Source organism: Anastrepha ludens, chromosome 4 (genome assembly GCF_028408465.1).
Source record: "Anastrepha ludens isolate Willacy chromosome 4, idAnaLude1.1, whole genome shotgun sequence".
NCBI lineage: Eukaryota > Metazoa > Arthropoda > Insecta > Diptera > Tephritidae > Anastrepha > Anastrepha ludens.
Window position 1 is genome coordinate 38,041,002 of NC_071500.1, and position 16,746 is coordinate 38,057,747.

Genomic DNA, 16,746 nt, shown 5'->3' on the forward strand with positions numbered 1-16,746 from the left:
TCTCCTCCTAACCAATTCCAAACTTTAGCAGCTTTCTACGAAACCCAACGAAACGACCACTAAAAGTACATCCCACATTTCCTCACAATTTGATGTAAGCGGATTAAACCTTAACTTACTTCGGTTCATTTCGAATTTAAGAGTTCATAATTTATTTTCAAATGCCCATAACTCCTGTCACCTATAGCACAATTTTGTTATCAACTTTTCATACAACATTACAACCCATAGCCTCTACTTGAGTGGGTATTTTTATCTCTCTAAACAAGGAAGTTATTTGCAGTTAATTCGAATGGCTGCTCATACTACACCCTGTCAACATTAACAGCCAAGCATCTTTTGGATTACTGTCCGGATTTTATGAACTTCGGGAAAACAAGTTTCAACAACCTCCTCCTATCGGGAATACTAAACACTCCTTTCTAGGTAAACATTACAAAAATGACAGTTTAGTATATCAGAGTGGATCTGAGAAAATTTTCTTAAACCAAAGGTATCTTTCCAACTGAAATATTTCTACGTTTGGCTTGCAAAAATTTCTCCCAATGCTTGGTCAAGCATTTTTTGTCACCCACTTTGCTTTATACTCACAAGTGAATTATCGCCATTTGCATTTCGATTGAGTATAAATAGGATCTTTTTTACATATAGTTTTTTATTTGATATACAACACTTCTTTAGAATTCAAAACAATGTATCTATAAAGTTCATCCCTTCAACTTTGATAGATACCCATGTAGCGTTTGAAAATTTCAATTTCAATTTCTTTTTATTATCTTATTAATTAGTACAACAGGTCGTTATTTAATCCTCCGTTGGTCACCTTTTTTAAAACCTTCGGTTGGGCACCCGGGTCTGACCCTTTTTCGTACTATTCGAGAATCCACTTCAAAAGAAAATATCCGTAAATTGGTAGAAAATAAAATTTTAGGAAGCTACCTGGAAGTTGACGTCATTAGCTGTAATAGAAATATGTTAAATTCACGTCCAAAGTCGCAAAAGTTTGGTCAGAAAAGCCTGGCCATTAGAATAAAAATGTAAAAGATGGAACCTTGGACTCATAGACCAGGTCCATCTGGGAAGTCGCGTTTTGTTAAAAAAATAATTCCTGAAGTCGGTTGGCAAGATTTCTCGAAAAATAATGCAGCAATCTCATTCAAGTGTTGCACAATTCTTCAACATAAGATTAAATAGTGCTTGAGTGAAACATCTTTTTGATCGCGACAAATTTTGGTAGACCCTATTATACCGAAAATAGTATCATTTTGAACATAACTCCGCCAAAAATTTTAATTTTCGTTCTTGCTCTTCTTTTTACCATTATTCCAAAACCTTATATAGCAATAGGAAATACTCAATTTTAAATCGCAATCGTAATAACTTAAGCCGATAATTTTCTTAATTTGAATTGGCGTTAAGTGGCTTTATATAATAAGCAATAATAAGGAAGCAGCGAATGCTCCTTTATTGACATTTCTATCTGTTCCATACAATGGGTCAAGAAACGCTGCACTAAATCACCTTTTAGGGGTAAAGAAAAGGTTTTCTTCAGCAGTGAAACCGCTCCAACAAATAAATGTAATTTAGTAAAGTAAAAATTTCACCAGCTGAATGATAAATAATAGATTTGATAGACTCCGCCGCTATCGCGGCTACCACAACCACAGCCTGTCAACATCGGCATTTTCGTTCTAAAAAATCCCATATTTTCGAGGAACGACGTTACTCACATAATGATTGCTTTTCCGAAATTTGTTTTTGAACCGCATATTACTGAAATTTAAAATTTTACGTATTTACAGTTTTACGCCGACTCCGAATGGCAGATGATTTTTATGAGGAGCTTTCGCATGCTAGAAATACACTCGTAAATTTGTCATTGCCTGATATTAGAAAAAAATGCATTTCAATCAATCATTCATCATTTTGGTGTTTCGTGCTCACAGCGGATAGCAAGTCCAGGAACTCTTGCATAGGCTGTAGCGGCCACCCAAAGTTAGCGCGTAAATATAGCGCAGATTTATTATGTTAATTGAATGTTTTTCGTTTCTTTCATAATTTGTAGCACAAGACATCATTTCGAAACTTTTAAATTAACATCTTTTATCTATTTCCACTTACTATTGTATACAACTGTGGGCAAAAGGTAAGGGGAATTTGGTTGTAAAATGAAGTCACATGGAGCCAAATCAGGTGAATACGGTGGTTGCGGAACGATATGCGTGCAATTTTTGGCGAAATGGTCACGAAGAACGAGTGCAGTGTCAGACGGTGCATTATCGTGATGCAAAAACCAAGAGTTGTTGGCCCATAATTCTGGCCTTTTTAGACGAATTGCTTCACATAAACGACGCATAACGCTCCAATAATATTCCTTATTATTAACAGTTTGGCCAGGTGGAAGGAATTCATAGTGCACCACACCACGAAAATCGAAAAAAACTGTCATCATGACCTTTATTTTTGAACGAGTTTGACGTGCTCTTTTCGGTCTGGCCTCGCCTTTAGCACGATATTCGCTTGATTGGTCGGTTGTTTCAGGGTCGTAAGCATAAATCCAAGTCTCATCTTCCGTAATGATGCATTTGAGCTTGTCCTGATAGTCTGAAAGCATTGTTTCACACACATCAACGCGACGAATTTTTCCATGAAATTGAGAGTTTTCGGTACCAAACGAGATTTGACTTTTCGTAGGCCCAAATGGTTTTTCAAAATGGTTTTCACAGATCCTTCTGATATTCCGATCATATCAGTAAGGTCTTTAACAGTCAACCGACGATTTTTGAGCACTAACTCCTTCACTTTATTGACGTGTTGGTCATCTGTCGACGTCGATGGTCGTCCGGAGCGCTCCAAGTGATCAACACGTTCTCGACCCTCTTTGAAGTCTTTGTACGACTTATAAACATTTTTCTGCGACATGGTCGAATCACCAAATGCCTTCTGCAACATTCTAAACGTTTCCGCAGCCGAACTGTCATTCCGCAAACAAAATTTGATGGCACTTCTCTGCTCAATCAAATCAGACATTGTAAAAATCGAAAAATGCACTCTTGGTCGTTTGGTAAACACAAGCGTAAATATATTACTTATAATGACATTCACATGAAAGTTGGCCCAGATGTTATTAACAGTGGTACCAACTCATGAAAAAAATAACTAGAGCGTAATTTTAATCCCGCGAAGTTTGATAAATAAATTCCCCTTACTTTTTGCCCACAGTATTATTTCAGACTTGTATTCAACTTGTTGTGAAACAATTAGTGAATGAATTTCACCGAAATTCTTATATAAAGTCAAAACACAATGGAGAGCCTTCAAATAACTGAGTCTCATGCCAGTCCTGGGTTGAACATTTTTCAGATTTTCTGCAAATATAATTTCGACCTAAGCAAACACATACATGAAAAGCTTATTTACAACAATTACGTTGTGTAGAATGTAAAAAAATTATTAGTTGTTAGTTGTTTTAATAGGCGAGGTCTAATGGGCCTCATAAAAACCATTTGCCGTTCGAAGTCGGCTTAAAACTCTAGGTCCCGCATTTGTGGAACAACATCAAAACGCACTAATTGGAGGAGGAGCTCGATCTAACCCCTAACAAAAGTGTACGCGCCAATTATTTATTCATTTTATTTAATGTATTCACTGTTAGACGCTGCTATTTAATTTTTAAGGCATTTTCGTTCACTCAAACCAAGATTTTCATTTCATTTCATTTATTGCCCAAAATCATTTTAACATAGGAGTTTACAAATGATAAGATAAAATGGAATAAGAACACGTTTCTTTTTTTTGGTTTTTTTTTTTTTGTGTATACCAATTGACTTCCAATGTATTTTTTTCAGTATTTTTATTTATTATTATTTCGTCTTTAGCGTCTGACACTGATTTTGCACAGTAACTTGGAATAGGTTTTTTTCGGTAATTTTTTTCCATCAATTTTTATTTTTTTGTTTGTTTTTAATTTATGGGTATTAATTTTTCTCTGTTTCTCAACTAGAATATAATTTTGCTTAAGTAAGCCAATTCTTCACATATTTTATTTTTTATATATATATTTTTTTTTGCTAATGTTTACCAATTCTTCGAAAACATTTTTTCACTCATTTCATTCAAAAACATATTCCTAAAGCTTGTATTCCAATAGAAATAGCATTTTTTCACAAATTATCACATTTTTCGATTGTCTATACATTTAATTTGGTATAACGCATAAAATTTCTTTTTTCTGATATAAAATTTTTAAATAAATTTTAATTTTTCATATCAAAGAAACACATGGCATGCCTTGTTATTGAATTTATGCACCTTTATTTTGTTTTACCAAGAATTCTTTCCACAGAATGATTTTGCTGTTTTCCAAATCCTTTTCCTTTAAATCACTGCACTACACATTAGTGAATCCCTAAATGTGTACGTATGCGTATATGTGTATGTGTGCATGCGGCTATATATACACTCGTGCTGAAAATGTCCATTCCTGCTGGAATATCACAAATAGCAAATATTTGAAATTTATCAAAGTTAAAGCTCACAGAAATTCTACCGTATCAAATTGCAATACGACTAAGCAGCGCGCACGAGAACAGTATACTTGACGAGGTCGTCACAATCATCGTCAACCAATGTGATCAACTATAGCTGAAAACAACTTGAGGCAGTTCACCTAAAGAACTAATTCCTCATATGTACGAAACGAGAAGTGGAGAATATTCATGCAAAAGAGAAGCTAAATGCATTGAAGAGAAATTGTAGCTGCAAAAGGAAACGAAATTTCCACATATATCCTGCAATTTCTCTTTAATATTATCTCCTACTGAGGTGGAGTAAAATCTCTCACTCTCAATCTCGCTCACTCTCAGTCTCTACATTTTCCGCAGTTTGCTTTGTGGTTAGCCAAGCCGAAAGGTAAGTATACATTGCCACCTTTAGTGTGTCAAACCAACACATAGGTATATTAACAGAAAATGTATTTGGTAGCTCACACAAGCAAAAGGATGGAAGTTATGACGCAGTAAATTATGCAAGTTTGCACTATTGCACAATTCCAAAAATGTGGCATCACTAAAGCACAAAACACACTAAAAGAACAAACATAGTAGTATACGTTTAGGCGCACGAACAACTGCTTGCTTTATTTAACAGATGTGTGTCCATGCAAGCGTCGTGTATTCTGCCGTGTCGTTTAATATATTTAATTAATTACTTGGATTTTTTTTAAAGTAATATTTCCAGAATTTCATGTCATATAGGATAGAGATCAACGAAGAAAACAGGAGAAAAAATGTTGACACAGCCAGTTATAAGAATACACATCACATTCAAGGAGCTTATTTACCGAAATAGCAAACAAAAATCGCACTTCTAGAGTTATTTTATTTAAGGAAATTAAAGTTTTCTGCAACAAGAAAAAATGTAATGACCTAGCAGGCTTTTATAATTTAATTGTAAGTCCAATTTTTTCGATCCATCATTAAATAATACCCATAATACCTTTTCGCGCAACAATCTGTATTTATATCATTAGTAGCACTCGTTTGTGGAACAACATCAATAGACGCACCTCAAATAGGAGGAGGAACTCGTCCGAACACCTAACAGAAGTGTACACGCGAAATATTTATTTATTCTCTAACATCGTTAGAACTTCAAATTAATTTTAGTCTAACTCTTTGCAAAACATCTGGGTAGTCAATATTCTAAATGAGCAATATCAGTGTCATATTTGGACGATGCATAGAGTGTCAACTTTATAGTAGTAGGTGGAAAAAATCGAGATGACTTTAAACTTAAGAAAAATCAATTTTTTTGTACATCGGTAACCAATAAAAATATTTATATGCTCGAATGATTCGAAATCATTCCCTAACTCGCATTCGCTATTAACCGAAAAGCAAAATAAATTTCGATTGCTTTAAGCTTTATATAGCCCGCAATGCGGAGTTATAAGAAGTAAAAAAAGTCACTTATATTCATCGTTCGCACTTTCTTCATTCGAATAGTTTTTTGATTCATAAGCCAGTGGTACTGCGATTATTAATTATGTTATTTATCTCCATTTTCAACCTAAGCTCCCCCTATCTGCCATTAAGAAAATGGATTAGCTATACAAAAATGCACTAATCCAGAAATAACAATTAATATTGGATTATTTTGATTGCCTTGATACAAATCTGTAATATCGATTATATTTGTGTAGAGGAGAAGAGAAAAATGGTTAGGAAAGACCTTTTTTACAAAATAGTTACAGAAAATTTTAGACTTCTGCCAAAGGCTTACAGCCAATGACTAAGCAAAAGTATTCTTCTTCTTGATTGACGCAATAACCGCTCAGGCGATTTTGGCCGAGTTTAAGAAAGCCAGTCGGTTCCTTTTCGTGGTAACCGGCGCCAGTTGGACACACCAAGTGAAGCCAAGTCCCTATGGAGGCATTTATCTCCCTCTGCTACCCCCAGTTGTTACTGCATCGAATACTTTCAGAGCCGGAGCGTATTTATTCATACGGATGGCAGGACAATGTTATCGTCTAAGCTTCTGCGCCACACGTTAGGACGGGCATGATGAGAGCCCTGTAGAATGTTAGATTTACTCCTCAAGAGAGGATTTTAAAACTCAATTACCTACTTAGTTCGAAGGAACACTAGTTGGCAAGAGAGATTCTACGTTGGATTTCAAAAGTACAATATTACTACGGTTTTTCAGCCTTTCCTCTAAAACAGCTAATTGTAAAGATTGTTTTTATCAGTGTATATTATGACTCTAAAGTAGGCGAGTAGTTTAATTTTCGGCCTCTGATTGTACAGTCATTATTTGTGAACACTACATAAGTATCGGGTGTTTCTTTAGCTATCGATAAATAGATATAGAGAAGTAACGATATCGATAACTATGGTTTGACAGCTGAGAATGCTAAACCTTGTTGACATTTCTGTTCAGTAAGAGTTGACAGGGCATCATGAAACCTTCAATGCCGTCTAACGCTTTGAAATTATGGAAATTTACTTTGAAAAAAAAAAAAAATAAATCTGTTCGCGAAACTCATAGAGCACTTCGCTCATTTTACGCTTAACATAATCGGCCTAGTGAACAAACTATGAGCATACGAATATTGATCGTTTTTGCACTTAAGTTATTCTTTTCGATTAAAAACCATCATGAACACAAAAAACTGTACGTTCCGAAGAGTTTAAGTATATTTGCTGTTCTACCGCGAACTGTTGAAGAAAATGCCGAAATGTCGAATCATCGTCATTCTCAACTTGCTGGCCTTTTTCCTTCGACTGCATTGCAACTTTTACATAAGGATCTTGCCTTGCGTGCCTATAAAATACAGCGGTTTCCAGAATTGAAAACAAATTACCATAGTTTAAGTCGCATTTTTGCTGATTAAGCTCATTGAAACTAGCAGAAGATGAGCTTTTTTATCATGGATTTGTGCTTAGTGATGAAGCTGATTTCTAGTTAAATGGCTACGTCAATAAGGAAAATTATTCATATTATTTAAATCTAGAGCGCACCCCTATCTTGAAGCCGTTAGCGAGTTACCATCACATCCATTAAAATTGACTGTTTGGTGCGGCTTGCACGCTGCAAAATCAATTTGATGACAACTTTCATTTCTAGAATGGTCCCATTTCTTAACCCCCTCGTTCGTTCGATTTAACACTTCTACATTACTTTTTATGGGGCTATGTTAAGTCATTGGCTTATGCTGACTGGCCAGCAACTCTTTGGAAACCAATGTTCCAGCCACCATTGATTTATTGGAAAAAGTATGTAGTCAAAAACTGGACTCATTGAATGCATCATAAAACGCCATGAAAATTTCTATCAGATTAAAATATAAAAAATTTCATTCCCACAATATTTCTGTTTTAACTTATTTTATTTTTATTATCAAGTCAATATTTGATAATAATAAAATAACAAATTAGAGAAATTATAAATTATTAATAAATAATTCTAAGTCACTTGTTTGGAAAAATACCAATAATTATTTAGTAAGAAAAAACATAAGGAAATCATTAAAAACAAATGTATTTAAGTGCAAATGGAGGGTTAACCACATATACATAAGCCCGTACATACACGCAGACATCTAAGCACATCTACATATGTATTATATATTCATGTAGCCCAGCCTGTCGCCTAACCTCCGCATTAGCCTGGGTATACGAATTGCTTGCTTGCTCAGTCGTTTGCTTTGCCGTTGCATCACACGTGAAAGAGTTCAACACTTTTATGTTCTTTAATTATCCTTTAACTCAAACTTGCGTCGCGCCCATATATGCCGCATTTCCATTTTCTTTTTATGAGTTTGCTTTTCAGTGCATTCTGCTCTCCTCTGACTTTGTTTTACACATTTTTTTACACTTTAAAACTTGTTCAAAGCAGTAAGATAAATAGCAGAAGAGAGCAAAAGAAACTGCCTAGAATATTATTCATACCCATGCAATAGGGAATATTGGCTAGTGGATATCTGGGTAATGGATATTCCCAGGGGTCATTGTGCTCCGCTCAATTTTATTTTTCGAAAGGAATAGCAGAGGGCTTTCATTCATATTTAGTAAATGTATGTGCATACAAAAATATTTGACATTACTTAGGCTTTGATTGTCAACTTGGGCCAAACTGATTATTTGAGATAATTTCATTCAGTAAATCGAACTAACTAGGCTATCATCCATGTAAAATATTACAAACATATTATACAAAATTATATCTTTATTTAAAATAATGAGTGTCCAATTTGGTTTTATGATATTTCTTCCCAAAAATGAGTACCGATTGAAATTATATGCTGATTTGATTTATATTTTTATTTATTATAATGTAATTTTTTGTTTATTTTATATAAAAATATAGTTTGAATTATAATCGGGCAGCCGTAGCCGAATGGGTTGGTGCGTGACTACTATTCGGAGAACGTGGGTTCAAATCTCAGCGAAACATCAATATGAAGACAAAGTTTTTAATAGCGGCCGCTCCTCGGCAGGCAATGGCAAACCTCCGAGTGTATTACTGCCACGAAAAACCTCCTCAAAAAAGCCATTTGCCATTCGGAGTCAACTTAAAACTATAGGTCCCTCTATTTATGGAACAGCATCAAGGCGCCCGCCGCAAATAAGAGAAGGAGCTGGGCCAAACACCCAAACAGAGTTAAGCGGCAATTTACTGAAGTTTGAATACGATGCTTGTTGTAAAAAGTATAAGGATGTAAGTACATCCTGGCTCATTTTACTGAAGAGCAGTGGACTTAATGCAATACAAATTAATATGAGCAGATGGCATTACTTGTCGTCGAAGACAAACACGATTTGATGCTACAGTTTAGATTTATTTTTCTCCGTATTCAAACTCTAATATCTCTGATACGTTTTTTTAAATTAACTAAGAAAGATGTTTCTATATATCAAAGTAGTAACATAGTGGAAAAAGTGTTTGCAGCTGCTTAACCCTCCCTTGAATACCTTTTTTAAAACTTTCGGTTGGGCACCCAGGTCTGGTCGTTTTTCATCCTGTTCGAGGACAGTTATATCCATAAATTCTATGAAGCCAGCTGGAAGCTCATGTCGTTAGCTATAATAGAAATATGTTACATTCCGTCTAAAATCGAAAAAGTCTGATCAGAAAAGTCTGAGGTTCAAATATCTTTGAGAAGGCGCGCCCAGGCTTCCCACATGCTTCTTTATTAGACAGTGTCCTCTAAGAATTCTGACGACAGTATGTATCTTACTTCTTCAGTAAAAGTTTTGGCGCTTTAGGGGGTTATACGCAGTTATGACTTTCAAAAAAATCGATTTTTTTTTATTGCATTTTTGTAATGTACATATATTCAAAAGTATACGCACGAAATTTGAAGTAGATCTAAGCAATACTTTCGGAGTTATACCTAAATATGTAGAGATGCCTCGGCACGTTTTAAGGTAGGTATTGAAACTTTAAACGTGTTTTTTTTCAAAACGGCATTTTTCAAGTCGGTGTACACGATATCTCGAAAACGGCTTGTTTGATCGGTCAACCGTTTTAACTCAATCTTTAAAGATACATTTTCTAGTAATTAATCGTTCCTTTTGTAAATCTGATACTTATTTTCCATTTTATAATCAATTTACGGCCAAATTTTAACGTAAAAATCGAAATCATTTCTTTTAAAGCTGCCATTTTGTGAAAATTCACTATTTTGATTAGCCGAACGATTAATTACTAGATAATCTAATATATTAACAAAATTTGTTTGGTTTTTTGATTTCAGATAATCCAATCCTGAGTTACGATGTACACCGTAAATCGTCTTTTTTTAAAGGAGGTTCCAGAAATCGCCTGCAGCGCGCTCTATAATCAACATTTTCATAACTAAAAAATTGTGTTACGTTCTTGAACGATGCTTTTATAACCGCCAAAAATTTTCAAATTAAAATATTCTGAAGTTTCTTCAGGATAAATCCTTGACAACCCGTCTTTTATTTGCTTCATAACTGCGTATAACCCCTTAGGAATCCATTTCGATGTGGTCTGCCTTAAGATCTAATAAATGGTATTTAAGTTGCATTTTTCACGAGCTTATGTAAACTTCTATAAACAGCAGTCTACATGTGACAAATCGAATACCAATGCGTTTTTACGTGACTTGTCGGTTCATAAGGCATGCAGTTTCCCTCTTATAACACAGGCCGACAAAATTTAACCAACATTTAGACCCAGAAACCAGACTATATATTTCCGAAGGTTTATGATGCGCTGAATCCAAATCTGGCCTCAGAATTGCTCTATTAGTTTGAGTTTTCGAGATATCCTAACCTAAAAGTGCAAAAAACCCCATGTTTGCCCATATTTGAGGTTATGTAGCCTTGCAGATGTTTTCTTTCACCAAAATTAAAGGATGGCATCTTTAAATACAATCCTTCTTTTTTCAAATGGCGTTTTGTTTGCTCAAATATCATTTTTTTTCGCAGAGATATCGCATTTTGAAATTTTCATGTTTCGAAATTTTCCTACACCTGAAAATCGATTGAGATAACATAGACATGATATAGTCGATTACTAATTTTCTTGAATTGAGTCTTATTTTTCTTAAAATTTTGTCTCACACTATAAGTGTGCTGACTCACCACACCCCTACACTATCTGACCTTTGGGTACCGAGTCACACACAGCCCTAACCCCTAGAAACCATCCCTATCATACCGCGAGCAGGCTTTCCCACAAACTCCAAATTTACATACTATTAATCCATATATTTCAGGCCCTCAAACCCAAGAAAATTAGTAATCGAATATATCATGTCTATGATATCTTAATCGATTTTCAGGTGTAGGAAAATTTCGAAACATGAAAATTTCAAAATGCGATATCTCTGCGAAAAAAAATGATATTTGAGCAAACAAAACGCCATTTGAAAAAAGAAGGATTGTATTTAAAGATGCCATCCTTTAATTTTGGTGAAAGAAAACATTTGCAAGGCTACATAACCTCAAATATGGGCAAAAATGGGGTTTTTTGCACTTTTAGGTTAGGATATCTCGAAAACTCAAACTAATAAATTAATTTTAGTTATCAATCCGAATTTTGCATGGACAGAGAAGCAGATATTAGTTTAAATTATTTCGGATACTTTTCCTTGTAGACTAGTGTAATCTGTAAGCTGTGATCAAAGTGTGGTGGGCTCTGCTATAATTAGTTAACTCTTCTAAAAATCGGCGACTGTTCAGTGAAAATTAGGAATAAAAGTAAATGGCCAGAAGTTTAAATTGCAGTCGGGCTATCACTTACTATAAATATATCGTTTCCTACAAGCTTGATTACAAACTCCTCCGCAGCTTTCAGTGGTTGCAGCTTCAGAGGTATTGTTATTGCCTAACTACTGCTGTTCTGATTCACATTTTTTATGTTGTAATTGCGCCTGAGAATAGGGATTGAATTAATGAAAGAATGAAAATGAAGTTTATACTTCGACCTTTTGGTATTTTGTGCCCTCTACTCATCACCGTATCTCTTCCAAACCCAATTCACTTAATAAACCTAAGATAAAACTGGGTTGAGGCGAGCAAATGTGGATTTCGAGATATCTTAATCCTCCTTGTGCTACAGCGTCACATGCGAGAGGAAGGTTTGCTGGAGTCCTGGTTGTAAAAACGGCAGGAGCTAGTGGACCAACCCTGGGCAAATGACTACGCAAACCAGTGAGCTGTGAGAATACCCGTGACTAATTTCAGTTCAACCTTTGCGAATATTATTAGTTTCCTGAACCTTATTTTATTATACTCCCCGTAAGCATTTCGCCTGGTCTAACCCCATAATTTGATGTCACCTCCCGCTTCTTAGCCTTTGCTTTCCACTCCTAAGCTTCTCCCTGATGGTGTGTTGTCTCATAGCACGGAATAACTCTAAGAACGAGGCCGCAACCTCTCTAGCTCCTTCGTTCCCAGTTATACCACTGTGTGCTGGGATCCGAATGAACCGTATGCGATAATATATTCCTAGAAAGTTTAATTTCTGAAAGGATGGCACAACCTTGAGTGCTACGTGATTGTCGCTCAGAATGACAATTCGCTCATTTCGGAAGCGTCTGTTTCAGTTGATCTCTACACATAGATAGATAGCAAACACCAGTTCAATTCTGAACTTCTTCTCAAATTTAATAACTATAGTGATATCCTGGCAAGGAGGAACTGCAGGCTCAGGGACTCCATGTTCTTAGGTGAGATCACTTTTCCTTCACCAAAACCTTTCCTACTCATCTATTGCACGCTTGGAGGATCGCTGTGTAGTGGTGTCAGTTAAGCGTCCCCTCATTTCAGCTGTGAGGCACTTGGGGACTTTCAGTTTCCTACTAAAGAGGACATCCGCAATTAATAAAGATTTTTTCTATCATCTTGATGTTTCATACCCACGCTAACAAGTTTCATAATTTCATACTCCGCTGGTCATACCGTATAAATTGCTTACCAGGTTCGGCCGTAGCGCCCCTTAAAATATGCAACAACAGCATTTCGGCTCGAACTTACTAATGTTGCATAAAGAAGTATTTTCCCCAACGTTGGAGTTGAGGTTTCTGCTGTTACAGAAACCGTTAAGTACTTTAAAATTTGCATGTAACCTATCGTTGTTCTTTAATTTAATTTGATTAAAAATACATTAAATATTTACCAAATTATATTATAAAACCAGAGTGAAGATAAACTAATATTAATATTTTCAATGCGCAAATTTGAATTAAAGATTACTTTAGTAAGTCAGCGGTTTTTTTCGCATATATTCCAGAGCTGTTAAATCAAGCGAAAAAGAAAGCAACAATGCAGAGGAAGCCAAACGAGCAATAAACGAAATTTCGCTTTTACTTCGCGCTTTGCCTACCTTCCAAACAATTGAGTTTGATTGCGCACCGGAGCAAATTTTGTGTTTCGAAAGAGGTCGTCAGCCATGGCAGTCGACTGCTGTCTGCCACGTGCACATAAGCACACGCACACATACCAAATTCTAAAGATACAGACACGAAAATTAATCGACACAAATACGCGCACTCATACATACATAAATAAATAAATACGTGCACACACAGTTTAGGAAGGCGCTGCATACTTGTTTAGCGAAATTTTTGTTTGTATTAGTAAGCTCATACTCATATGTGTGCCTATAAACCTGCATGAACCTCAGAAAACATTTAATGATGTCGCTAATGCAGAAAAAAGTATGAAATCCTGGAAACCAACCAACAACTAAGGCAAAGCCAAAATGAGAAACAAAAACAAACTTGCACAAAGCGAAGGAAACGGTACAAAAGTAATTGCTGTGACCCGACTGAATATCCGCTGAGTGTGAATTTGGAGAGCTATGATTTGGTTGCGCTCCCGTTGAGTACGACTATATGTAAGGCGGTTTTGCGATTTTCATCGTGTTCGAGTATGAGCGAGTGTATTTATGTACATGAAAATGGTTGTCTGGCGAAGGTGTGCACTGCTTTTGTGATTTGACAATTATTTACATATGTGTATGTATGCACGTACTTATACTCGTATGTATGCATACTTATGTACAATATGTACGCTCCATCTGGAACTTATTACCGAACCGATCGGCAATGCACTGGAGCGAAACCAACGTTTAGAGTCGTATAAACTAAAATTGTTATTTTAAGGAAGCGGTGCTGGTGTACGGATGGTGCACACTCACACGCATACAACTGAGCCAACACACACACACACGCATGTACATATTCGTGCAAGTGAAGCATTGTTGTTCGTTTTTAGCCAAGTCGACAACAAAAATCAGTTTGGACTGCCACAGTGCCAAGTGTTCGGTAAAGAGAATGATTTGTATGCCCCTGCAAAAGTATACATATGTATATATGCTACACATACACGTACATATATGCACGCATTGGTTTCACACACATCTAAACACTCTAAAATTAAAATTCCTAAAATTGCTGCAATTTTTTTTACAACAAAAATGGGTTTTTCAGCATAGCCAAGCACCAGTTTTCTTGAGGATGAACTACTTTTTGACTGCAAACTAATTGAAATGCACGTAAGGCACACCCGATTTTCACATATTTTTCTTGGTGTTAATTAAAAAGTTAGTTAAAAATTAATTTTAATTTGTTCGTTAACATTTTCAATAACATACAACCTTAATTTTGAATTTCAGAGGGATTGTCACAAATTAATTTTAAATTTTATACCAAAAGTTGCACGGATTTTTATATGTTGGCTTCAATCAGATTTCTCCCATTTTCGCTTGGCCAATTTTAATGGTCAAATACATTTCACACACTTTTTAATTTTTAAATGCTTTTTGTTGCATTGTGGGGCTTATTTCTTTTCAGTTCCCCACATCATGTAAGCTTTTCAACTAATTCTTGAACCAATGGCCTTTTTCACTTTTCGCCCACTTCATTTTTTTCCATTTTTTTAGATATCTTATACATAATAAATAATTACTTTTTCCTTAGCCGTAGTAGAAAATTTAACTAAACTTAACTTCTGCTTTAACTACAATTGGAATTATGCATATTTTTGCATACTAAATTCAATTTTTTAACAAAATCTAATATTTTTTCCATGAAACTTTTTTCTTCACTTGATTCGAGCGCACGACCAGCCGAAAGTGTGTAAAACAAGCGAATATGCAAGACCGACTGCCCCAGAACTTACATCACGAAGAAAATTCAGGGTGCGTCCAGCAGCTGCCGTAGCTGCTGAACCGATTGTTGGCGAGTGAATTCGTGCGCCTAGTTGAGTTTTGCTCGGCTCACGATATACACGTACAATAATAGCAAAAACAAAGATTGATTTAAAGTAGGCAGCAAAGCTTAAGAGGAGCCAAAAGTATAAATGGCGTGCAGGCACATACGCGTGAGTATTGTGTTTATCAACACATACACACAAGCAGCCTAGCCGATGCAAAGTGTTCTCTCTTCCTCTGTATGAATTTGTATCAGCGATTTTAACTCCTGGGCTTGTGGCCTGTATTCGGTATGTGTTTCGCGTCAAAGAGCAACTGAGATATTGAAACTTCAGCCAAGTTGCCAACCTCTGCGGATAAAGTATTCTTTATAGTCTGGCATGTTGAATTGTACTTACTAATATTCAATTCCGATTATATAATGGCTACTAGAAAAAAATCGGTAGTCGTAATAAAGTATGCAATGCACATTGGCAGTCTACATGGCATCTGTTTGATCACTCAGTGCTCTCATCAAACATACGAACAATAGCCTGAAAAACCGTCGAGCGCATTTCTAGCATGGAAAATATTATAGTCGAATTTAAATTAGTCGGCATGAAATTATATTTTTCTTCATTTATATGGCACTTTCAAAGTAGATGGGTAGCTAAAATGGTTGAAGTGCACTTTGGTACCCGCCAAGAAGCACTAAAGCACCGTTTTGAAACCATTATGAGAGCTTCAACGGGCAGATATCTGCAGCCAACCAGAGTTGTTGATGTAAGTGAGAGAAGGTGATGGCATTTAGGTAGGCGCACTGCCTCAGGCTGACGAAGAAAAGAGCACCCAGTGACGTCTAGCTGCCAAACTCGGACAATCACAGAGGAAATGCTCAACAGTCTCCTTCTGTGAAAGGTCCACACAGCTTGTCTGCATGAGTGTCGAGAGTCCAATGACCACTAAGCACAGCGACAAGTTTGGAAATTGAATGGTGTTTAGTCCCCAGCATTATCTGCGTCCTGCGTCTATTGTACTGTTGCCATGAAATTCTCGAAGTACCACACGAAGAAATTGAGCTTCATCTGATACTTTCCTGAGAAATAAGTCGTGCAAGTCCCCGATGACCGACTGGAAGACTTCTGAAACAAATTCAGTGGGCATCTTCTTGGTAAGCTCATCAGCAATTTCATTTTTCTCTATATTTCTATGTTCTGTAGCCCAGTTCAGAGAAAACGCATGCCACAATTTCGAATATGCGGAAACTATTTACTTAGGTGTAGACCTGTCAGAATAACACCTTCTAAAGTTTCCTGAAATGAGCTCCATGCCAAGGGGCATGTCTGCTCTTCAAGTAGTATATTGGATGCTAATCCAGGAACCAAGCCAATAGACACTTCTTGAAAGCTAAGATACATCGAAAACAGCCTCTTTGAGATAAAAGGCGAGATTCAACATTACGTACGCCATCTGCTAGAACCGATGGAGTGTCAATAAGCAATGAAGCATTCATGAAGAGGCCAACCACCACGGATCGCAGTTGAAGAGCGCAAATTGTTTGTGATGTCCGCTAATCAC

At 36.1% G+C, this 16,746-nt stretch overlaps 1 protein-coding gene across 10 annotated transcripts in view; it reads right to left on the reverse strand.

Moving 5' to 3' along the window:
• Window positions 1–15,133, reverse strand: part of LOC128861695 (gamma-aminobutyric acid receptor subunit beta) — a 153,392-nt gene extending 138,259 nt beyond the window's left edge. For 8 of the 10 annotated variants that reach the window (XM_054100006.1, XM_054100003.1, XM_054100001.1 and 5 more), the window contains exon 1: window positions 14,946–15,133. The gene's annotated coding sequence lies outside the window, so the exon portion shown is untranslated. The other 2 variants (XM_054100000.1, XM_054099999.1) reach the window with 2 other exon arrangements.
• Between the last annotated feature and the right edge of the window lie 1,613 nt (window positions 15,134–16,746).